General features: G+C 39.1%; 2 pseudogenes across 2 annotated transcripts; one reads left to right on the top strand and one right to left on the bottom strand.

Annotated features, from left to right (window-relative positions):
• The first annotated feature begins 422 nt into the window (after positions 1–422).
• LOC144664039 (hemicentin-1-like) lies at positions 423–18726 on the top strand (annotated as a pseudogene). The gene is made up of 18 exons (XR_013572738.1): positions 423–542; positions 1257–1325; positions 1906–2181; positions 2802–3083; positions 3614–3890; positions 4516–4800; positions 5359–5604; positions 6203–6472; positions 7570–7854; positions 8382–8630; positions 10285–10542; positions 10783–11067; positions 11957–12274; positions 13199–13269; positions 13753–13966; positions 14929–15075; positions 15519–15573; positions 16279–18726. The product of XR_013572738.1 is annotated as a hemicentin-1-like (transcript).
• On the bottom strand, positions 17443–25409 carry LOC144664068 (trace amine-associated receptor 9-like; annotated as a pseudogene). The gene is made up of 3 exons (XR_013572746.1): positions 24780–25409; positions 19646–21394; positions 17443–17577 (listed from the first exon to the last, which is right to left on the bottom strand). The product of XR_013572746.1 is annotated as a trace amine-associated receptor 9-like (transcript).

Raw genomic sequence — 25409 nt, 5'->3', positions numbered from 1 at the left:
GGTGACGTCATATGCGCAAATAACTTCCTCGTTCTGTTTTGTGGTTTTGTAAAAAGTTTGCAATTTTTTCACGATATTAAAACTTAATAGAGAATAAAATATATCCTTCCTACTATAGAGGTCATAGGAGTGATAGGAGTGAAATTAAACGATGTTGCATGCAACTTTTTAATGGAAAGTTTCAAAAGTATTTTTGGTCTCAATTTATTTGTCTGTGAATTATGGAATAGGGGTTCTCCAGATTATCATTTAGTGACTTCACACACAAACGGCTTATTTATTACCAAAAAACAAGAATTTTTAGTCTTGTTGAATTTTAAAGCACAAAACGGTCCTTGCGGGGGGCGATTGTGTTACCTTTTTGCGCGTTGTGTGACATACTTTTAGACCGAAAGGACTGGTACGAGCTTAGTTACAAGATGGCCGCCAGAAGTATCGCATTCCTTCGGTTGGCGTCTGAGTTTGCTTGTTGCCTGGAAGCTCTACTCGATCTATGATCGCTCATGAAATTGCCCACCAAACTTAGTGATGAATTCCAAAAGGTAAGCTATTTGAATCATTTTTCTGTTTTCTTGCATTAGATCGTGAGTAATCGCGCTAAATGATTCACGAATACGCGCCGTTGAAGCTAATGATCGAACTCATCACTGTATTTAGCCATAATTAGATTAGGTCTAATTAAGTAGCTTGGGAGTATGTTTTCATTCTAAAACGTCTCTGTTTTGTTTTAACGCCGTAATAATTCTTATGATATATGTGTGTTTTCTTCTTTAAGCACGCGTCGCCACTTCAAAGGCGTTTTCTTTCAAACAAGCTGGATATAACGCAGAAATGTGTAAACAATGCTCTCGAACTAATGATCAAAAGATCGCGCAGCTGTCAATATATTGAGTATTACTTCTGTGTGTGCAATCCAATTGTAATATTTTACGAGAGAGGTTCTGGTACTGTAAGTTTTGATGTTAAGTGGCTTGAAAAGCTATTGTGGCTTTTTGACAGTGCTCGAGAGGGTTAAAGTATTGTACACGAATTGAATACAAGAACAACAAATACATGTATCTTGTATCCGGCCCGAAAGCAGCCTAAAGCTGTTCGGTTCTTGTTGGGTTTCTGTATGTTGACAGATTTTCTCGTAACTCGAATCTTCAGTTCTGTATTTTTGTGTAGGAAATGTCGGATGACTGGTCACATTTCAAGTTTTTAGGAAACGTCTGAATTCCAGTTTGATTAATTTAAATAATTTTCATATCCATCAGCTGATTTCAACAACAATATGCGGACAGCAGTAGTTTTGCTGGTTCTGGTCAACCTACAATTTAATACAGGTGAGATGATTTATTTTCTTACTTTTTCAAGGGGTTATTGGTAAGGGAAAAAATCAGTTTCGTGTATAGATTGCTGTGAAGCTGCCTGTAAGGTTACAACAGGTGTGAGATCGGCTAGATACTACTTACTACTGATCCTCATCGGGCCCATGAGGACTCTTGAGGCCTCTTGAGATCGGCTAGATGCTTGCATAATATTGTGTGAGAGTTGGCAGGTACAGTGCATACATGTAAAAATCTCAAGCCCAGGGGGGGGGGGGGAGACTCTTCTCTAAAATCCCTTTTTGTTTTTTTTTGTTTTTTTTTTGAGCACCTCTCCCCATTGCCATTCAAAGCAGCAAGGAGCCCAATAGTGTGACCATTTTCAATATTGATTCACCACATTCCTTTGTGGTTAGCCAAGGATACATGTAGCTTTCAGTTGATTTCTGATTCGATAATTATTAGAAATCTACCGGCCAAAAATGTGAGTTGATTAAAAATGGTCTAATCATGACTTTTGGGCTCCTTCCTATAAGCCAACATATGGAGAATTAATAACTACAATGTTTTTTTCTGAAAATAACGACTTTATTTTCAGGTGCTGTCCCAATCTTTTTAAAGGAACCTTCTTCCAAATCTGCCATCAAAGGAAGCACAACTTCCTTTGACTGTCAAATAGATGTCTCACAACCCAGCTACCACTGGCTTAAAGATGGCAGCAACATCACTAAAGGCAGTATCTCACTCTCTGGGTCAGTTTCATCACTACAGATTGATCGCCTGGCATTTTCTGATTCTGGAAATTATACCTGTGTAGCTACTGACCGGCAGTCTGGTCAGAGAGGTGAAAGAACAGGGGTATTAGCTGTCAAGGGTATGTATCTAGTAAGTAGTTTTATAGATTGAGACAGTATCTAGCCTACATTGCAAGCATTCCTATAGATCACACAGATCCATTTCTTTGCCACACAAAAATCAAGGTGAGAGCAAAAAAAGGGTAAGGCCATGAAGCAGATCATGACTGAACAGCTAAGAAGGATATCATATGTGATCTATAGGAATGCTTGCTACACAGGTTGGTCAGTTGCACTTGATTTATATACCTCATTTGAAAAATTCCCACAGGGAGAAATTAACTACATGTAAGGCTATTTTGTTTCGTCAAGTCACAATCTTTAGTAGTGCCACTTGCGTGGAAGTTCAAGTGTCGATCAATGGATTGATGTCAAGATTGATTTCTTGATGGCTGCAGTGGATGAAAGGACTGACTGACTGACCTGACTGACTGACTTGACTGACTCGACATGATTGACTGACTGACTGACTGACTGCATAAAGGAATGACTATGTGACTGAATTACTAATAAATGGACTAACTTCCATTGACTGACAGGCAGACAGATGGACATGCAGACAGACAGACAGACAGACAGACAGATAAAAACTGATTGACTGAACATCTTACCAATAATGGCTGATTATCTCAATTTTTAGGTAAGCCAAGCATCATCCTTTTTGAAGCACCCTCATCATTATTAACTTATGTTGGACAGTCTGCCATATTTCACTGCGTTGTTGTTGGCAATCCGGAGCCCACTGTAAATTGGAAAAATAGCAGCAATGAAATTGTTAAAACTGGTGGACGGTTTGAGGTGTTCAGCAATGGTACCTTAAAAATAAACAATTTACAAAAGAGTGGTGATGGCAGCTTGTACATTTGCGAGGCTGATAACTTGTATGGAGTGACAGCTGCAAGTGCAACATTGCGGGTGAATGGTAGGCGGCAAATATTTATTTATTTATTGCAATTTTTCTTGGACAATATATCCATGTACATTGTATGTCCAAGGGGGAAAGGTGCAAAGAGGTTTCTAGAACCCATGTGAAGCACCAACCATTAAGTCCAGACCTCAATCACCAGGGCAACCCCTACACTGTACTCTTTTTGAACAGTGATGGGTTCTTTAACATTCCCTACTAAACTGTGACAGAGAAGATGTGACAGGAGGTGGGACCTATTGTAAGTTTATCATCCTTACCTGTCTTCTCCTCAGTTATCTTCAAGGAGCAATGTCATTTTTAAGTCATTTTTCTGATTACTTTCAAACCTCCAGGCGTGTGTAAGGGAAAAAGCCATTATCAGTGCATTGTCCGGAGTGCTCACCCTAGTATGGTCACCGAACCTCCAACTTCCCCACGACAGTTTGGAGCTCTAATCAACTGAGCTCACTGTTGGCAAACACTGTTTTGTGTAATTACAATAATAACACCAAACAAAAAATTGTCTTAATTTGCTCTTGTTGAAGATCCTCCTGTTCATCCATCATTTACTACAAAGCCAGCTAACAAAACTGCAGTTGAAGGTGGAAGAGAAACATTTTACTGCGCTGCCAAGTGGAATTCCTCCTCCAACAATCACCTGGGGCAAGTTGAATGGGGACATCGCAGCTGATCGACGAGAGGAGCCTTCACCTGGTGCACTAAGGATTGTTAATCTTAAGCCTGAAGACGATGGCATCTACATCTGCACTGCACAGAATATCCTTGGAAATATAACAGCTCAGGCATTTCTACATATCCAAGGTGATTTGATTTTGGTTTAATATCATGAGAATTTTCAATTATCACCTCATTACTCTTCATTCCATGAGGGAGATAGTGCTATTCTTTCCTTCAATTTTGGTCTTAGTGAAGACATGAAACTGGTCTTCAGCTTTGCATCTACATTTCTCCACAAAAGAGAATAAAATAAAAAAAGTACATTCTAGTAGCAGCGATGTCATTTCCTAAGCTTGGAAGGTTCCCCTAGTTGTGTTTTTTTTTTTACAATAACAAGTGGGAAGTTTCACAAGTCAGAATTCACAATTGACCAGCTGACCCAGAATGTTTCTTAAATGTGAAGTGGTTTGGCACATAGACTTGTTTTGAAACAGAGGCAAAGGGTAACTTGGAAATGGCCTATTGCTATCCAGTGAATACGTATTAACCAAACAAACCGTGCTTAACTCTACTGAAAAGTGATTTTTCTGGTGGATAGCAGTATCCACCCTTTTAGCAACTAGGACCTACAATGTACACTTAGTGGCTTTATGTTGCTCAGAAGTAGAGACCTTGTTGCAACTGTTTAACATAAAACTGCTATTCTTAATCACATTCATTATAACTTATGTCAACTTTAGTTATTACATGTATTTTCTCCCTCTGTCAGGTTATCCTCGTATAACAAGGGCACCTTCAGACAAAGTGGTCACAGAAAACTCGTCAGTCCAGTTTTCTTGCATCATTGAGGGTAGTCCCACACCCCATGTTGAGTGGATCACACCAAACGGCACTATAGTCACTGTGATGTCACAGCCCCCTGGCACTATGAGAGTCCTTTCAAACAATTCTCTGCATATCACCATGGTAACAGAAACTGATGCTGGAAGATACACTTGCAAAGCTGTGAATGATATTGGACAGCGGTCTGTCTCAGCCATCTTGACTGTTCAGAGTGAGTTTAAAAGCCCTGTTACCCCCACCCTCAAATTTAAGCCTCCACTCCCACCTCTCCCCAGAAATTCATTATGAATCTTCACTGTGATGCTGACCAGTTGAAGAGCAGACTATCAGTACAAGTTTGATGTGAAACATGATAAAAAAAAAAAAAAAAAAAAAAAAAAAAAAAAAAAAAAAAAAAAAAAAAAAAAAAAAAAAAAAAAAAAAAAAAAAAAAAAAAAAAAACAAAACAACCCAAAACGGCAATCTCAGATAAAAATCTCATGCATTTCCTGTGAGAGTGAAGGAATGATCAGGACTCACTGACTGGTCATCAAGACAACATTGTATTCACTGAAAACCAGACTAACATCTATACCTAGAGGGTCTTTTTCTTTTCTCAAAGTTTTAAGGGGGTAAGGGAAAGGTTAATAGAGAGAAGGGGTAAAAAGAGAGGAGAGACTTTTAGTTATAGAATTCAAACTCATACCCACTCTTGTACTGGTACCACTATCTTAAGGTCTGTTTTACTTCTGATCAGTTTCAAATTCTCTTTTAATAACACTCTTTCCAGCTCCTCCAAGATTTTCTACACCAATGATGAACAAGACACAAAACATAAATAGCCAACTTGTTGTGGAATGCGGAGCTGATGCCACACCCATTCCAGATTATCACTGGATATTTAATGGCACAGTTATCACAAGGCATCGCAGTTTGAATTTAAGTTCTTTGAGAATTGCTGATCAAGGATTCTACACATGTTTTGCAAACAACTCATTAGGATCAGCTAATGGTAGATTCTACATAAGAATTCAAGGTAAAACATAAAATGTATCTAGTATATTATGTTCAGGGATGTCGCAAAGTTCTGAAGTAGATGGCTTTATTGTTGGAGTACAGGCATTTGGCTGATTTTGTTAACCTTTTAATAAAGAGTCAGAACAATATCCCAGCAGAGTAGCTGGCCAAGATACATGTAATGAAATAGATGGTGATTTTGACTGGCAGCCGGCACTTTTGACAGCCCTATGTTTACTAATATTATTTCAAACATAAACCGTAAATTATTTTCTCAATGAAGTGCAGCTAAAATAATAGAGCACTGATTCCTCAAATGTTGTGAATTAAGCTTTGCAAAATGTTGCAGAGCAACTTAAAAGGCAGAGTGTTTCTATTCTCTAGTTTTGTGTATAAAAATGATGTTTTATAAAGTGTGATTTTTTTTTTAGAAAATATGAGGTCAAAGAAGGTGTTGTGTGATGAAATCTTGTAATTGGCTATTCTAAAATCTGGAAAACAAATCATAGGCCCTAACTGTTAATAGATTCCTCACTCTAGCCACAGTACTAAAAGTAATTTTATTCTTGTGGTGCTGTTTCAAAATGCTATTTTGTCAATTACTTTTTTTTTTTCAGTGCCACCAATGTTCACAAAGTCTCCAATGAATCAAACAATTGCCAAAGGACAAACAGCCTCATTTTCATGCTCTGCCACAGGAGACCCAGTTCCTTCAATCAAATGGTACAAGTCACAGGACCCCATCGGCAATGATTTGCACTTTAGGATTTTACCAAATGGCACTCTGGTGATAAACAATGTTTCTGAACAAGACAGTGGTTGGTTTACTTGCCGTGCAACAAATGCTGCAGGAACACGAGAAAAGAGGGCATATCTTTTAGTTGCTGGTATGGAACAAATATTTTATTGTCAGTAACAAAAAGAAACACCATGGGAAATAACCGATCAGGAAGTATATTTGTTTCATGTTACCAATATGGACCGATTAGGGCAGATTTGTGCATTCTGTTCTGATGCTGTCACCATTACCAAGTGGCAGTTTGGACCTGAGTTTCCAAGGGTGGTATCACACACTCAAGAGTGCATCGTTCAGAGTTGTTACATTTACATCATCGGAATAGACTGCAAAAATCACGCCTTCTAATTGGTGCATTTTGGTCACATGTAATGAGTTTGGCTTCCTGATTGGTTCCTTCCCATAGGAACCCTCTTTACTACTAACGCCTAAAGCCTAGTATTGTCTAGTTCTTGTGTAAGCTCAGTTCATTTTACTACCCAACATAAACAGGTCTGCTTCACACAAAGAACTGTATTACCTTATTACATGAAATTTTCGCGACACGTTAATTTTGCGATTTTGAGATGCGCATCTTTCGGGACACTTAAATTTTGCGATTTTGCAAAAATTTTGTATTTTTAATCACTTTGATTTCGCGCTTTTGGGTAAGAAACAATTTACATTTCCGTGGTAATATTCTTTAACATGCTCTTGAATTAAATAAAACGACTTCATCAAAGGAACAATAATGTCAAAATTAACACAAACGCAAGGGCGGGACTAAATCGCGGCAACAGCAACAACAGAGCAGGTAACTAACAAAGTCTACAAGTAGGTCATGCTTGTACATTCATGAGTTATTGTTCCAGAGTCAATTCGGACAGCAACGTAACATTCGTTTACATTGATTTTAGTGGTAATAAACTTATTATTTCTTGATTATTGGCATAATATGAGTCACTTTATTTTTGTGTCATGTTATGTTCGCGACACTTATTGTTCGCATCAGTTTAATTTCGCGATTTTTTTGGAATTGCGAAATTTGCGAAATTAACGTGTCGCGAAAATTTCATGTAATAAGGTGTTCCAAAACGTACATTAACTTGTGACCCTCTTATGTGGCCAGGGCTCTTAATAAGCACTTTGTTTAGTGCCAGAAATTGCAACACATTGTTTTTATCCAAATATTTGTTATTCTCCTACCAGACTCCCCCGTGTTCACTGCCATGCCAAGTAACATCTCAGTTGAAGAAAGTGGCAGTGCCACGCTGACATGTCGTGCCGGTGGCGCAGACCAACCACATATTACATGGTTGGTTAAGGACAGCAGTGGAATGACAACTGACATTGTACCTAGTGCTGTTATAAAGGTTGATCCCAGTGGGGATCTGACGTATGTAAGCGTGAAGTCTGAGAACAGAGGATTGCACATTTGTAAAGCTTGCAATGCTGCTGGGTGTAAAAGTGTCAAGGCCTTTCTAGATGTCTTATGTAAGTACATGTAGTTGGGGGTTTCACGTTTAAGTGTGTTCGAGTGTTGTTTATCGTTAACGTAAGTTTATGATTGAAAGCAATCACAAGCATTTGAAAAATAATTGAACAGGCACCATGCCTATCCTGGTGAAATTTTTTTAAAGATCCTTGATGATAAGAAGGATCTTATAAATGATGATCTTTTTGACGATCTTTTAGAATCTTCATCGATATTCCTTAAAGATCTTCAAGAGACTTCTAATTTTTGCAAAGAGTTTTGGGCTCTTTCTAAAACCTTGCAACATTCATCTAGGATCCTTCAAGATGCTTAAAAGGATTTTTTAAAAAAAATAGCAAAAGCCTTCATCCAAATCTCAAAGAGGTTCTTAAAGACCCTTTGCAACAAACCTTTTTCGTTGAGTCATAAAGTTGAGTAGCCCCTGCCCCCCCGGACTTATATTCATAATACTAAATACAAATACATAAATACAAATTTTAATACTCTTTTTAATACTCTTTTCCTGTTTCTGATCTCCCCAATCCAGTTGCACCGCGTTTTCTAGTCCCTCCCAAGAATGTGTATGTTCTTAAAGGACAAACGGCCGTGTTAGAATGTAAACCAGAGTCCAATCCCCCAGCTACCATAACTTGGCAAAGAAATGGAGCAAGCCTTCCTGGGACAGGAAACCAGTACAATATTGAGAACGTACAAGCTGAAGATGAAGGGTCGTACACATGTAAAGCTATAAACAATAGAGGTTCAACACAGGGAGTAATTCAGTTGTCAATTGGAAGTAAGTGTGAAGCTGTTTTAAAATTGGTTCATTCAATAATGTTAACTACATTCAGATGACTTCTGTGACACTGTCACTCAGGGATTCTACTGCTCTTCCGTAAAAAGAACTAAAATTTAATTAAAAAATTAAATTAAAATTAATGCACCTGGAACAACAAGATGAAGATATAAATTAAAGTAAATTGTTGTTGAAGAAAGAAGGGAGTCGTAATAATTTTTAGGTGTTTTTCTAGTCCACAAGGGGATGAACTTGAAAAAAATCAGCCTGTCTTTTTCAAGTTAGATCTAAAGATTATGATGGCATCCCGACAATATCACTTGTTTATAGCTTCAGTACAAAGCTTTTAACGACACTGAACCACTTTTCTTAGGTTTCAGCATATGTCTTTAGGCTCTTGAGTATTTAAGTGAAGCTGGGGACAGTGCCCCTTTCAATTCCTTGGACAGTCCCCTTTCTAATAAGCGCGCTCCCTCTCCTTACAATATGTTTTTGTTAAAGGAGAAGTTCACTCTAGAATGGCCATTTTTTGCCTCCCGTGCGCTCCCTCGATCTTTCTTAAAACGCGACGCCGCCATCTGGCTGGTGGCGGGGGCTGGGGGGCGGGTTTTAGTGCGCGATTTTTGTATTTCTTGGGCTCTGTTGGCAAAATGGATATGCAAAACAGGCGACCCACTCGAAGAGGTGGTAATCCCCAAACTCATGGCTCGACGTCTTGTGTACATATCTTTTTCTTTTTTTGCGTAGAAATATGGCCATTCTGGAGTGAACTTCTCCTTTAACTAGCACCCCTATTCTAATGAGCGTCCCTAACATTGTATAACAATAATCATTCCTGTTACGTAAGCACCCATATTTCAGCAAGCCCCTATTCTATTTAAATTACAGTGGCACAAAGGTTCAAAATCATCCTTAAGATTGTCTGTGGTTTATCTTTCTTCTGAACTGCGCATGCTCACATCATTCCTACACTACGAAGCAAAAGAAGTTGTCGTTTAGGTGCACGTGTCTTGACTGTAATTTTCGTGCGAGGGCCCAATTCCTTACCACCAAAAAGACCTCTCATTTGTTTAATGCATTCAGATGTTAATACCAAAAAGGAAAAAAGCGCCCCATCCCTAAAAGATACATTAAGCACCCTGGCCGTTAAATTATTATGGTTATTATTGGTAGTTTTATTTTTCTCCTGGGTGTCCTTGATCGTACACACTTTTAGCGTTTATGGGAAGAAGCGAGCCCTAGATTATTAAGAAGGAGTCTATTCAGAGCTCATAGTTCTCCAATTTTTCTGGAAGGAACCTCCTGGCAAGGTCTTGCCCCTTCTATGCAAAGGTCAAGTTATGGCTCGATATGGCCATGCTAACTTATTTAATAAGGTCTTTTTTAAGCCAAGAGGCTGGAAGGGTTTGTTTTACTGCCCCATGGTTAATTAACGTTTATCAACATTTTTGTCAGATTGCGCTGAAAGTTCCCCGTCATACATTTATCACCTGGATAGACAGGCATTTTGAGAGTGAAGTGTCTTGTTAAGAACACAACACAGTGGCCCGGCCAGGGCTAAAACCTAAACATTTAGATCCATTGTACACCACACTCAACCATTATATATGACCGCACGTTTTTGCTAACCAACAGTACTTTATGTTATCCACAGCAAATGCAGTCATAAAAGACTTCAAACAGACTCCATCGCAGAACAGTAAGCTCCGCATGCAGTGCATTGTGGGTGGAACTCCTTCCCCCGAGGTGACCTGGTACCTACAGAACACGAAGCTGCCAAATAGGCAAACATTCCCGGATTACGACGTCCATGCAAATAAAGAGTTAATCATTCCTCAAGCATCACTTGTTAACAATTCGTTTCTGTGCAACTGTAGTAATCCTCTTAATTCAGTGGCACGATTTGCAAGAAGTAAGTTTTTACTTAGCTACATGTCCTTTGTAATTGGCAGAGTGATTACTTTGGTTTTGTTTATACGACACTCAATTGAAAACCGCTCTATACTGCAAGTAATATGGAGAATAAATTGCAAAAGACAAACAAGGATTCCATCATGTAGTATAGGAATTTTGCGATACCTCAGATCTTCCCTCCGCATTCCATATTTGGTGTACAAAAAGATTAAGGTCTTGCATCTGCTTCTTATTTCAGTTCCTGAGGCACCGTCTCAAGCTTCGGTCACGGCAGTTATGGAGACTTCTTTACAAGTGACATGGAGTCAGTCTGACCCTTTAGATCTTGTTCTTCAGTACATGGTTGAAGTCAAGTCCGGAGCAGGAGACTGGGAACAAGTAAATGACTCCATAAAAGGAAGTTCAGTTCTGGTGAACAATTTGAACTCATTCACCTCTTACAGTTTTAGAGTGAAGGCTAAAAATGGACTGGGTACTAGTCCTTACAGCCAGCCATCGCAAAATGTTACTACTCTGGAGGGAGGTATGAGGAAATTTGTGCTTGAAATTATATTAATTATCTGAGAATTTTGAACTTTAATACCAGCGTAAAAAATAGCCCGTTTTCCTTATTTCTAAATCCGCTATGGACATCAATCCTTGCATCCTTGCAGTTTTGTCACATTACCTCATTCGTACTCATTAAAACGTGAATTAAACGTTTGCGAAATATATATTGGTTAAACTTCGTGAGTTTGAATTTCTTGGAGTTTGCTGTCAATATAAACGCGCATAATAATATTGATAATGTTGTGTCAAAAGATTCTACTCTAGATATACACGTAAGAAATGAGTTTTTTGCAAACTGAAATATCTTTAAAAAGTTGATTTTTGAATACTTGGCGAAAGAAAACTGTGAATTTGTTATGTTAAAGGGAACCTCCACTCTTATGACAAGTTGACGTTGAATTGTTTGAAATAATGTCTAAATTCATGTTTTACAGGACAAGGAAGAAATAACATTTGATTGCAACAAAAAGTGGAAAAGATTAACGCTTTTAAATTTCCCGCGCGCCGCCATTTTGGATTTTATGACGTGTCATGGTTGCCGCTATTTTAAGAAGGCAGATGATCTTTGTGTGAAACATTCAAATGGGCAACAATTTCACGTCATAAAATCCAAAATGGCGGCGCGCGGGGAATTTTAAAAGCAATAATCTTTTCCACTTTTTGCCGCTATTAAATGCTGTTTCTCCCTTGTCCCGTAAAATTTGAAATTAAGGCACTATTTCAAATAATTCAACATCAACTTGTCGTTAGAGTGGAAGTTCCCTTTAATGACTATTTGTCAGCAGTATAGTTTTGTTCGCTATCGATTGAGCCCTGATATTCCTCACAAAAAGAGTTGAATTTTTTATAATATTTATTTTCAGCTCCGTCTCCTCCACGAGAGTTAAAATTGACTGCGAAGAATGCAAGTGTTATTCTCACGTCCTGGACCAGGCCGGAAGTTTTAAATGGATATCTCAGCACAATTTTATACAGGATAAACTACGCACCTCTAAATGGAAACACCTCAAAGGATTCTTTCATTCAACACGCATTCTCTGGAAGCCCACAGAATTTTACTTTGCAAGACCTGTCTCCTGATACGGTGTACAATGTTAAGGTTTATGCGGGGAGAAGGAGGAATGATGGCGTGGAACGATGGAGTAAAGGAGTTTTAAAAACAGCAACAACCTGGCAGCTAGGTGAGAACAATTTAAAACAACTTTTTCTGGTGTCATACTCATAACGTGTCTTTTGTTAAGTCTGTTCACAGATAATCAAAGCAAGTACTTTGCCTTCCCGTGGATGGGATGATAATCCATCAAAGTTTTAGGACCTGTTGTACCTGGTGGAAGGATCTTCCTCTCCCCCCGAGCCATCATTAACCATGCGTTTTTATGAGAAAAGCTGTCCCTGCCAACCGACCCAGAAACTTGCCCCACCCAATTTCACGCATGCTCTGTATGCCCAGACTTGTCCCTGAAAGGCGAGTCGAAAGAGCCAAAGACGTGTTAACAATGGAGAAAGTTGGCACGTCTCTGGGTAACCCCACCTTCAAAATGAGTGACCATCCACCCAGGGTCACCCTATCTTCAAAGCGAGCGACCCTCCACACAGGGTGGCCCAAGTCCCCGGGCCAACTTTTAATAAAAACAATTCGCAGCTATTTATAAAGAAACGTATAAAAAGCTTTCTCGTCTGGGGTGGCTCGGTATGAAAGGTTCTCCAACCAAAGACAACTTTTTCTTTATAAAAATAGGCCTTTAGTCTGCTCACTGTCCTTCTATTTTCCCATTCCGCATGAGCGAAATAAAAACCGAGGGAGCGAGCGCGAACGCAAAGTTATGGTCGATGAAAGCTTTCAATTTTACTCTATTTTAGAGGCACGGGAAAGCCATTAACCTTTCTATGTTTTCCGTATAAAGTGTCCTGGTAGAGCTTGGAAAAGATATGATTTAAGATATTCAGTTACTAAGATAGTGCAAAGTGGTTAGTAGAAGTTATTAAAAATTGTAGATATGAAAGTTCTATCAATCTTGTGGTTAATTTGTATGGGACTTCTCAAGTGATATATCAAAGTTCAGTGCGCTTTAAACTATACAGTAAATTCTTTCTTTGCTTTTTAGTTCCCCTTACCCCGCCTGTGGATTTAACAGTGCAGTCTAATGGTGCTTATCAGATCATGGTCAAATGGAAGGTAAGGATAAGTATATCACCATCGATAGTTGATACCAACTTGAAAATGCGGGCCCGCCTTATTAAAGTGTGGATAAGTCAATATCCGGTGGATAATTGTTAACAAAACCATTTTCGCTATCCACTAGATAGTAATTCATTAGTTGGATGGCGATATCCTTCCTCTGAACAACTTTGCCCTGCACTCCAAACTGTTTTGTGAACTGTACAAAGCCACTCTCTCCCTCATGAAAACGTTTTCTCGCGCCTTTGCAAACTGATCGGTTTTTCGACATGTTTGCCATGGGCGACAGGGAGAGCCAGCTACGCAGGCTAAATTAACTGCCGTCAAGCATTTAACAACAGCTGAGATCTAAAACATGAGTTGACCCTCCGTTAGAACCTGACTGATTCGCTCTTGCTCTTTGCTAACGCGCTAGACTTGACGTGAGTTTAAACTGATAATAAATTCGTCCTTAAATAAAGTTTTTGTATTTGTTAATAGGTTCCTTCATATTCGATTACGGGTTACCATATATGGCATAAAGAATTTGACAGTGCAGCCGCTTATAAGAAGGTTGTAATACCCCGGATGGCAGATACTGTTTACCTCATCAAGGGCCTTGAACCTGACACAAAATACGAAGTAAAAGCCCGGATGTACAGCAACGCAGGGATTGGTGCTTTTTCGGAACTCCAGCTTGTCACGACTTCTGTTGGTAAGAAGAAGTTTGTTGTTTTTTTTTTCCTAGTAGTAAATATGTCGCTAACGTATATTTTATCAATTTCGACAGAAGCAAACCTGCAAGTATGCTCTCCATCTTCCCATGTTTTTCCAGGCAAAAAAAGCTTTCTACACTAAGCCATTCACTATACGTTTTAGAGCAGTTTTCAATTGAGTGTCGTAAAACCAAAACCAAAGCAATTACTCTGGCCAATCACAAAGGACACAGACAATCCAGTGAACCAATCAAAACTCGAAGCAAATACATGTAGCTGGCACGAAGCGCGGGAAAACGTGCGCGAGCAAGTCACGATTGGTTTTGGTTTCACTCCTGATTGGCTGAGAAAGTGGCGCGAGATTTTTAAGCCAATCACTAAGCGTAGTAATGCAAAACCAAAGCAAACGCAAATTACTTTCGACACTCAAGTAAAAACCGCTCTATAACCTCTCGTAGGTTTATGGGTGATAATATAAACCTAAGGAACTTGCAAGTCCTTTTGTGCACCGCAGAAAACCAGTAGTGTAGCAGCACTCGTAAGCTAATAATTCTACTGTCTTCTAGTGTAGCAGTCAGTTCGCATTCGCTATTGTTCCTGTTTTTTTCCCTATTGTTCTCTCGAAGGGTAGCGAGCCAATCATGTGAGACCATGTGGGCTGCTATCCGACCCAGAAACCCACTACCCGTCTATTTTAATTTTGATTGCTAAAACCTCCAAAAATATACCTTAAAGCATGTAAAAGGCAAACAATTATGATTTAATTTTGATGAGCACAATGTCTCGGTTTCGCTTGATAGTTTTGAAAACGTTTCTTTCAAACAAGAGGCCGTTTTATCGATAAATTTCGGAAAAATTTTCTAATCGTATTGCAGTTTTGGATGAGTTCTCCTCCAAAGCGTTTACGCCGTTTACGACTAGCATTCATTCGATGATTTTTTTTACTATTGTATTTTTCTAGATGCTTTTGCCGTGACGTCAGAGCAAAGTGGTGGAACCCAGTCCTCTGGATTAACAGTCGCCATCGTCTGCTTTCTGCTTGGTGTTCTTTTATTACTTGTTATCATCGCCTTTGTTTGTTTTAAACGACGGCAGTCCAGGCGCTCTCGTAAGTAGCAACTAGCAGTTAATGATGGCTGACGCAGACTTAGTGTGCTATGTTTCTATCCTCTATCCTCTTTACTTTCAGTCATATTTTTGGGAGTATGGGGACGAGTGTGGCGATTGGGTGAAAACTGAGGGCTAATGCCCAGACTCTCACCTGATGTCGTTTTGAGTCTTTCTCCCACCGCTTGATAAGTTTGAATTTATTAGTATAGGAAATCGCACGACCTCGAGTACAATTCGTGAATAATAGGTACGAGCGATGTTTTGAAAGTTCTCAAATTGCACGAGGCGAAGAATTCAGAAGTTGTCCCAAAGAATTCCGAAGATTTCCGAAGTTGAGAACAATTTGGGATAAATTGTGCTGCTCTTGCCCAATCAGAATCCAGTTACTTTGTTGAGTGTACTATTACACAGGATAATCGGTGATGGTCTTTTTGTTTTTAGGTCATAGTTTCCATATTGATAACCATGAAGATCCTTCTCTCAAGTATGTCGTCCAGTAAGTATAACGACGATTTTGTGATAAATTCCTTGTAACATACTGTACATACTTAATTTTACATTCTATGGGTTCGGTGGGCGAAACGGGGACGCTATTTTCAGTTATCATGTCTAAGTATTTTCGGATCTTGCGTAGTCATCTTCGACAATGGCCAGAAAATTAAGAAAAAAAAATTAAGAAGTGATAGCTTAAGAGCTACAAAGTGAAGGTAAATTAAATAAACTTTATTTTGTGTTCAATTTTATGGCGGCAATATTGGTGCCCCAAAGAAGGACACCAATATGGCAGCTGTAAACTAAATGCTGTAAATTTTCCCAAAACTATTTTTTGCAATATTCGGTTATGGAAAACGCTACAAATTTGAACAAACGTTTCGCCTCCCTGCTCTATAATCTATTATTTTTCTGATGCTGTTTGAGCAACCAAACAGTTTTGTATCTTTTTCTATTACCGCCTGGATGGGATGGTAGTCCATCGTCGGGTTACCCCTCAGCATTATTTCGCCGGTATCCATTTTTACACCTGGACGGAGAGATGCACTATGAGAGTAAAGTGTCTTGCCCAAGAACACAACACAGTGACCCCTGCCAGGGCTCAAACCCGGACCGCTTGATCCGGAGTCCGGCGCACTAGCCATTAGGCGACCAGCACCGCGCTACCACCTTCTCCATATACTGACTGTTTTATGCACGTTCTTCCCAGGCGGAGGACTGAGAGCACCTCGCGATCGCGGGCATCTACAAGTGATGACAGCGAAGGAAGCTTTGAAGGACAGTACAACTTCGCCGCGGAAGATGACGAGATTGATGAAGGGATGTTCGCTGGCGACAGAAACTCTCATAGTTCTTTTCAGGATCCCTCGCTGCGCTACCTGGACCCGGCTCGGTTGAATCATGATATCCCGTCATCCTCTGAGTACAGCGTGGATGACGTCATACGTCTCGAGAACTACAAGCCACGAGCCAGTCCCATTCCTTCGCGGAAAAACGGCGCAACGTTTTATGCTGACGTAGACGTTATGAATGATAGCAAAAGAACAGAAGATGGCGATCTCGATAGTGGGCCTCCTAGCTGGGCACCTCCACCGCCTCCTGTCAACAAAAATGAGCCCCTAGTTTACTCGCAGGTGGAAGACAACAGAAGGACTAGTCCGGACAAATTAATTGGGGGCTTTGGTGAGACTACAAAAAATGGGCCCTTGGCTGACGGGCCTACGTCAAGCGAGGACTCTTCTGAAGACGAAGATAATAGTCATCGTCTTACTGTAGAAAAAACAGAGCCCCCGCAATACAGTCAAGTTGATCTTTCTAAAAAGAAAAACCGAAGAAACGTTCAGGACATTTTCGAAAAGGACTCTGCGGAAAGTGCTAAAAATGAACCTGTGTCGCACGGATCTTATTCTGGAGATACTTCTGAGGACGATGACACTATGGATTGGCCTCCACCACCCCCTCCCCCACAAAGATTATCGTATCAGCCGGATGACTCAGACTGGGAACGACCCCTCCCCCCTGACATCCTTGCCCTTCCTGGCAAAAGGAACCGCGTTGCGTCATGGGCGAATGACGAAGCTGAAGACGCTACAGACTTTGACGATTTCACAAAAATATAAATTATGTTACGTTGATTTTTTTAATTCCATAATCACAGCTCGCGTGTCATCCCTACGCTTGTTTGAATGAAAGTCTTGGAAGTGTGAGCCGGTAAAATAAATGTACTTGGAGATAGGAAACAATTATCTTAACTAAACTTTAACTTTAACTTATTTTTTTAATCTCCTTTCGTAACTTACATTTATCTATTGATAGTTTTTTTAATTTTGTATAGTTTTGATTAATATTTTTAAAAATTAGTTATTTCCCTTAGATTATTTTTATTTTTTGTTATCTTAATTTAGGACCCTTCTGTAAACCACTTTGCGCTGTAGGCTTCCTTGTGAATGATTATTTCTATTATTATTAATTTGAAATTTTGGAATTTAACTTTGTTGTACAGTCGAAACTCTTCTTACGGACACCTCCTTAATACGGAAACCTCTATGTATTGTGTTCCCATAGACATGAAAATTAATATTATCTCAAGTAGAGATTATATGACCTCTATAGAGCGGTTTTCACTTGAGTGTCGAAAGTAAATTGCGTTTGCTTTGGTTTTGCATTACTACGCTCAGTGATTGGCTTAAAAATCTCGCGCCACTTTCTCAGCCAATCAGAACCAAAACCAATCGTGACTCGCGCGCGCACGTTTTCCCGCGCTTCGTGCCAGCTACATGTATTTGCTTCGAGTTTTGATTGGTTCACTGGATTGTCTGTGTCCTTTGTGATTGGCCAGAGTAATAACTTTGGTTTTGGTTTTACGATACTCAATTGAAAACTGCTCTAATACGGACACTCGGCTGTCTTTATTAAAGAGGTTAGACTGTATACAGAAGGGTTTTAAAATTACTCAAGTCAACACTAACGTAAATGCTGTGGACTAGACAGCGGTGTTGGTAGATAGAAGCTTTTTATTAAGCCATATTTTTCTAGTTATCTTAAGGGAAAGACAAATTTTTTAATCGAATTTACTCGCACGCTCAAGACTTGTTCAAAACTTAATGACATACGTTGCGTCATTTACACAGCATGCAAAACGGTGACAGGATTTTACAAAGCAGGTCCGAAAACCAAGTCATTAGTGTACTCAAAAAATCAACAAAGTATTTCTAAGTTTGTAAGTAGTATTTATTTTAGCAATGTAAGCGTTTTATATGTATCCATTGAGAGCATTTTAAACTGTGTATGTGCAGATTTCACTATGCTACTCTACTGCAGTGTTTAAAATAGCTTTGAGATTTGAAAGTTAAGGTATTTTGTAGCAAAGTAAACGCTAAACAAATTAATCATGGCCTACCCGCCTACAAAATCTAATAATTTGTGTGAGGCTGAGAGAATATTATTCTAATATAAGAAAAATGCAAATTTATTGTGAATATAAACATCTTAGCTTAAATTTAACTATAAATCGTTCTAAAATTAAACTTTTATAAAGATTCGCTTTTACAGACATGTCAACAATTGCTGTAATAAGTATATTATCTAAGCTGTCTAAATTTTTGTAAAAAAAAATGAGTAAGATTTTCCTCCAAAGCCTTTCTTGTAAATAAGAATGTGAGAATTTTTTTTTTTTTAAAAAATTAAAAAAAAAAAAAACAACAAAAAGGAGAACGTTTCAACCCTTATGGGTTTCTATAAACTATTGTATCTCTTGTAAAGTAAGAGTTCCCTGTCATCTGTCAAGAAGAACAGTGGAAACCCGACGGCTCGCAACACAGCCCCCGCTCAATACAACCACTTTATTATTTAGCGACTTTCTTTTAATTTGGCGCAAACAAAACCTCAGTTCTGGCTCAATTTCTTTTCCTGCTACAAATAGGGATCTACTGTAATACAGATTCGACCGCGGTCAAACGTCAGAAATATGCAAAAAACAAGGAAAGTACTTCAAAGATAAGGTTTTCATTTTCACAGTTCAAAGTTTAATACATTACCAGTATCCTGACGATTTACTAAGTTTTTTGGAGCTTTACTAAAAACGTTCTACGTGTTTGAAAATAGCGATATGCGGACTTGTCGGCGCCATTTTGTCAAAGCACTTTGGTTCGGATGCGGAACATTTAAAAAGTAAAAACACTCGTTTACCTGAGGAAATAGGAATATGTTTACACTCAGGAGCTATTTTATCTCTCTTTGCTCATACTTACACTTCAAAATGAATGAAATAGCCCGAAATAGAAAGAAAAGCTGCCTGAGACGTTTGACCGCGGTGAAAATACAGATAGCATTATATACGGTTATTGCTCGATTTATTTCACTTTCCATTTGATTCTTTAACAGATGACTACAACACCTGTCAATAACTGCTTACAAATATTGTTCTGCTCCTGCGCATTACGATCGCAGTACTGCTACAATCGAAACAATCTCGTCCCCAGAGCCCTCGCCTTAACCGAACACTGAGAGGATCGCAGCTTCAAAACGAGATTGTTGCTGCTAGCTAGTAATCTGTACTCGTGCACGATGCTGTCCACCTCTGTGAACAGTGCGCACCTCCTACTCAAAATTAAAAGCTTACAACTTCTTGTAATTGTCTGAACAAATGATAAAACAGTGACTGAAGTGATTTTGAGTTTCAAAATTTCGTGATTCGTCAGTGACTCGTAGATCAATTAGGTGTATTTGCGTTCAGCCTTCGGCGTCGGCCGATTTTTTTCCCGTCACTGACAAATCAAGCTATTTCGCTCTCCAACAGTTTCTTATTTGTATTCAGTGCCGTTTTGTCCCAAATATTTCTTGCGACGGACTTGCAACCTTGTACCCAGGCTGTTCTTCGGTGTCCAAATTCAAGATGGCGGTTCTTTGACAGCCCAGTGCCAGTTTCAACGACGATCCAAAGAAGCACGCAATCTTTCAAAGAGCAGAACTATCTTAAGGTTCCCCAATCCCTTTTCCCTTTTCCCTTTTCTCACCCATTTGATTCATTTAGATAGTATTTTCTAGGTTCAATCCCGTTTGTGGTTGTATTGTTTTGCCTCTTTCTATTCATCGTTTCTTTTGTCATGTCTCTCTTTTCCTGCAAATAATCCTCTCTTGTTGTCGGCGTGTCGTCGCTCAGTTGTCGATGCATTTCATATTGGTTTGGTTCACGTGGTAGCGCATGATTGGCATGTTTTATTTCACATTATTAAAAACTGAAGCATTAGATAATGCGTAGTTTTGATTGGCTTAGCGGCCATGGATATCAGCCATTATACCACGCCCCACAGACATGCGTATCCCGATCGTTTCTAAAATGAAAATATAATCAGCAAGTTTTACCGGTATTTCCTGGCTGATTTAATAATAAGTACACGCGCGCTTGTTGGCTCTCTACCATTCTATATGCAACGCGCGCTCGTTCAATAATTGTTTAAAAGTACATGTGCAATCCTGTTCTATGAGCCACAGTTTTCACTAGTCAGCAACCAGCAACAGAATTCAACAGCCGACCAGTAGAAAGAGTATCCTTTAGGTTTCAAGCCCACGGTGTTCCTCAGAGCTCAAGCCTGGTTTTTGTTTAGGTTTGTGTCTGCGCATTACCCAATCGTTCATCACCTGAAGTTTCTTGTGAAAGGTTGACGTTACCTAATTCTACATTCTCTTGTGTCGATACTATTGTCGTTTCTCCTTTAGTAGATAGATAGCTGTTAAACTCTCGGGACTCTCTTGACCTCAAGGGACACAACATTCGTTTCATTCCGTTGCGAAACCGATGATCCCGGATGGCGTAGATCACCGGGTTCACGCAGCCGTTCAACATTGTGATCGTGAGCACCGCGTTCAAAGTGCTGCTGGATAATTCCCATGATCCTTTAGTGGCCATCGTAGCTACAGAACAGACCGTGTATGGAAGCCATGAGACCACAAACGCTCCTAACACGATCAACAGTGTCTTCATGGCCTTGGTTTCCATAGCTCTTTGATCAGACGCTCAAGAGCCTGCTGTATTCACCGAATTCTTTTTAATGCTCTTTACATGGTATCTGGCTACGAAGAATATCCTGCAATAGCAGTAGACCATGCACAGTACTGGCAAAGCAAACGTAAAGAACGCCAGACCGAGGACATACACTCTCTTCACCAGTCCTTTCGCGCCCCAGTTTGGACGGCAAGTGGAGGTCTTGGCATCATAGACAACCTCGCCCCAGCCTACCTGCGGGGCAAACGCCCAGAAGATAGAGTGGACCCAGCCCACCAGTAATAACATGGCTGAACGGAAAGACGTCAGAGTAGTCTGGTACCTAGAAGGTAAAATAAGCGTAATCAGCTTGTGTCAACACTTAAATGCCGACTGTAGTCCCCTGCATCGTTTCAAATCACAGATGACAGTCGTGGCCGCCATATTGAATTTGAAGTCGGGCTGAGAAGACCCTGGGAATGAGATTGGTTGGCAGCATACTACCGTTCTCGTCTCCAGAGCCGCTTGTGTCCCTTTTAGCCGGCTGAGACTGTGCCCGAGAAACCAGTGGCTCTTGGGACACATGATTTGATTGAATTGATTTTAACAAAAGGAAAAGCCAATCAAAAGAGCCGTTTTATAATTCTTAAATCCCTTTATTGTACGAGAGTTTGAGACGGTTGATTTGATTGGCTAGATTTGAAACTCCCTTTGTTAAAATCTAGCCAATCAAATCATGTGTCCCCAGAGCCACCTTTTTCTAGTGCACAGGCTCAGTCGGCTAACAGAGGCAAGTGGCTCTGGGCTGAGAATGCACAAAATAATAAACACATGAGTTCGCAAAGATAATGTATTCAAGATGGCGGCAACGAAACGAAATCCAGGTACAAGTACTCTTCAATTTGTCATTTTAGTCTTCCTTATTTAAAAGTAAAAATTATACAAATACGAGTTAGTGACTTCTTTGAAAGCTGTTGATTAATCAACTTTGCTTAATGAGATTTTCCTGGTTCATGGCGCCTGATATAACAATCTGCTTCCTAAATCAATTTCTTTCGCTTAATAGGTGTAGGGCGACCATTTTAATTAAAAGTTAAAAGGGGAACTGAAAAGGGTGTGAAAAATGTCTGAAAGCGTCCATACAAGAAATTTTCACATTATCTCTTTGCCTGTTTCTTAACTTACACAAAAGAGAACAATTTGCGGGTTATTTTAGATGCTTGAACTCATTAAAATACTCATCAAATTGACGAACAAATACATGAAGGGTTATTTAATAAACTTGAAAGAAAATTTGAAATTAAGGCAACCATTTTCTTTTATTGTGCAAGAAAACGTATTAAAATCCTTTCCTCGAATCAAAACTTACAGTAAGAACAGCAGAAATCTAAATACCAAATCATTTATGACTTTTATAAAAACCAGTTAAAGGTAAAAGATTCATTGACTTTAGCTTCATTCGTTTTACTTCTTTCGAGTGTCAGAGTAGAAACTTTTATTGTCAAATACATTTTTTTTAAAATTTCCCACTATGGAAATGAATTGAGAATTAAAATAAAAAAATCACCTTAGGATTCAAGTACTGTGGGACTTAAAATTTGACTCTTGAATGAAAGAAGAAGTACTACAATTTCGTCTATCTTTTTATAAAAGTAATTTTTATAATTCAGTTTCTTTTAGCCGTTTAGTATCATTTCAGATCCATCGTTAGTTATCCTCGAAATTAAAATTTGTTCGTAGTAAGGTGATATATTCAGATTAGGAATGATATTAGTGTTTCTAATTTTTAGTATCCTCGCGTTATAGAATATTTTCGATTTATTTCCAAGGATATGGATGTTCGGGGTTTTTTTCTCGAGTAAAAAGCAAAGTCAATGTAAATTTCCTTCACAAACGGGAAAAAATTTGTCATGCCGGATATTTGAAGCACGAATTTCATTACAGCCCGTCGCAGATGTTTTTAGTATTAAAATTTATCACGTAGTTTAGCGAACAACGAAAAACACTCAGTTTCAATTCCGTGGACGGTTTGTTTCGCCAGAAACGCTTCAATTGACCGACCGAAAAAAGGCGACTTCTTAATTTATTTTCAGTGTCCATTCTCAATTTATTTCAAGCTTCAAAAAGAACTAAGCAGTTAATTTTCACTACCATTGATTGATTGATATTATGTTTGCCCATATTTATTACAGTTCAAGATGACATGCAAAAGATTTTCAAGGCAAACATTGAAAACCGTTCTGAGTGATTTCAATATCATTTCTTTTGTTGGGTTGAAAATGACGGCTCAGAGTCATTTGTTAAGCTTGAGTTTCCGCTTTGTTGACAAAGACAACACGTTTTCGGCTTAATTTATTATATTCTTAGCCTGAATTTTCGTCGTCTTGTCTGGTCGCTTACGAACGACAACAGTCTGTGAGACGTCTCTGGTTTGCTTTAAAGTCCTTACGAACGTTGCTACTTGAAGCTCGCGGCTTCGTCCCTAAAATATCGCTCTCACTCCCTATTTTCGTGTTCGCCCCATGGACTTTTAATAGAGCAAAAGAGAGACGACCCGCTGTCTTCTCCGAGAAGACGTTATTGTGGTAGATTGACACTTATTTTGAAACGTTTTTAATATCGTTTGAAACATCCGCATTGCGTTTGACCTGTATTTTGATCGTATATAAAGTAAAAAAAAAATATGTTGTAATTTCATCGCAAAAAATACTCTCCTGCAGGAAAACCCTTCTTTTATACCAATCGCAAAAATTAGGTCCGCAAAACATAAAAATGGTCAATCTGTAGACTGTAAAACAGTCGCTTTTTCAGTGGAAGGTGCGAAGCGCCAATCGTCCATCGTGAAACGCCGACTGTCGCGCAAGCTTCACACGTAAGGCATGTCGGAGGCGAGAAGAAAAAACTACAGAAAAAATCTGTAGTCTAGTCAATTCACAAAATTAAACTCCGGCGAAAATTTAGTGTCACACGGTAATCTGTCTCCTGCAAAATTTCGCTGTTCTCCCGGCGAAACTGAGCACTTATTCGAGTTATCAGCACCCCTTTTACTGACAAGTTATTTGCAGACTTTCTTTATATCATAATTTCAAATAAGACCAAATCATTAGCAACAGATTAATCAAACAATCAACGACCCTTGTTATTCTTAAGGTAAACTATTACCCGCTTCGCAAATGCTCCTTTATGCCTAAATTGTCATTCAAAATTCCCAAAAATTACAGTTGATAAACACATTGAATTGCTTTTTCAATATTGCCTTCCTAGGTCAGCACACGGCAGGGCAATTTAACATTTTTTTTTTAAGATAATGAACAGGAATATAAATTTTCTTAATATACTAAAAAATGAAATCTACACTCGAATCTGCAGCCCCGAATAAACAAGAGAAGTAAACACGAAAAATAAACCCTTCCCTTGCCTCGTTTTCCATTTAATGATGTCGCAGTTTCATTTGGATGTGCAAATTGCATGGAAAGAATTATTTTTCCTGAGGACATTGATTATAAGATAAGTCTGACCAAACATAATTTGGTGCAAAGTAAACTGTAAAAATCCGGCTGACCTATCAGAAAAATTGAAATTCCATTTTGTAAATTGTCAAAACACACAAAATGTTGCGGAAGAATAAAGAAACAAACACAACACTTGTCGATGTTAAATGGTTTCTTTTTTAACATTGCGAGCTTTATGACATAGAATTGTTGTTGGAGAAGTTGAATGAGTCTTACCTTAAAGGGTCGGTTATTGCCAAGAAACGATCCACGCTCACTAAACAGAGCGTCATAAGGGAAGCGTTGAGACTTAACGAAATGAAAGCCGCATGCCACTTGCACCAAGCCATTGATAAGTACCACTCCTGAGCGAGCGAAGAAACGATGTAAAATGGAATGTAGATCGCTCCGACGAGGAAATCTGCTGATGCCAGGCTGCCGATGAAATAATAAGTCGGTTTGTGGAGTTTGTGGTTAAATACAATGATTGCAACCACGAACGCGTTGCCGAACACACTGCCGATGGATATAAAGACGAGTACAACGACTTGAATGTACACTTCAGCATCACTTCGTAACGGAGTTGTTTGTGGCGTGGGTTCAGTTGCATTTAGCTGGCTTGCCTGGGTCAAGTTCATTTTAACCTTTAGCTTTCTGGCGCTATTTCACTCGATGGCTGTCTTTTTCGGCTGCTTCGATCCGTGACTCACTCGCTCTGAATGCAAATCCGAACAGAATGGATCAATTAACGAGACTGCAACTGGCGCCTGTGTTTGCAGTTTTCTGAAAAGGAAAAATTTGTGTTAATGTTTGCATTTTATTAGCATAAAAACAGGACGTTTCACTTCGCCCCTGGGTAAATAAGTT

This window comes from Oculina patagonica, chromosome 8, assembly GCF_052425735.1.
Source record: "Oculina patagonica isolate OP01 chromosome 8, crgOcupat, whole genome shotgun sequence".
Classification (NCBI taxonomy): Eukaryota; Metazoa; Cnidaria; class Anthozoa; order Scleractinia; family Oculinidae; genus Oculina; species Oculina patagonica.
This window is presented reverse-complemented; position numbering and strand designations above follow the sequence as displayed.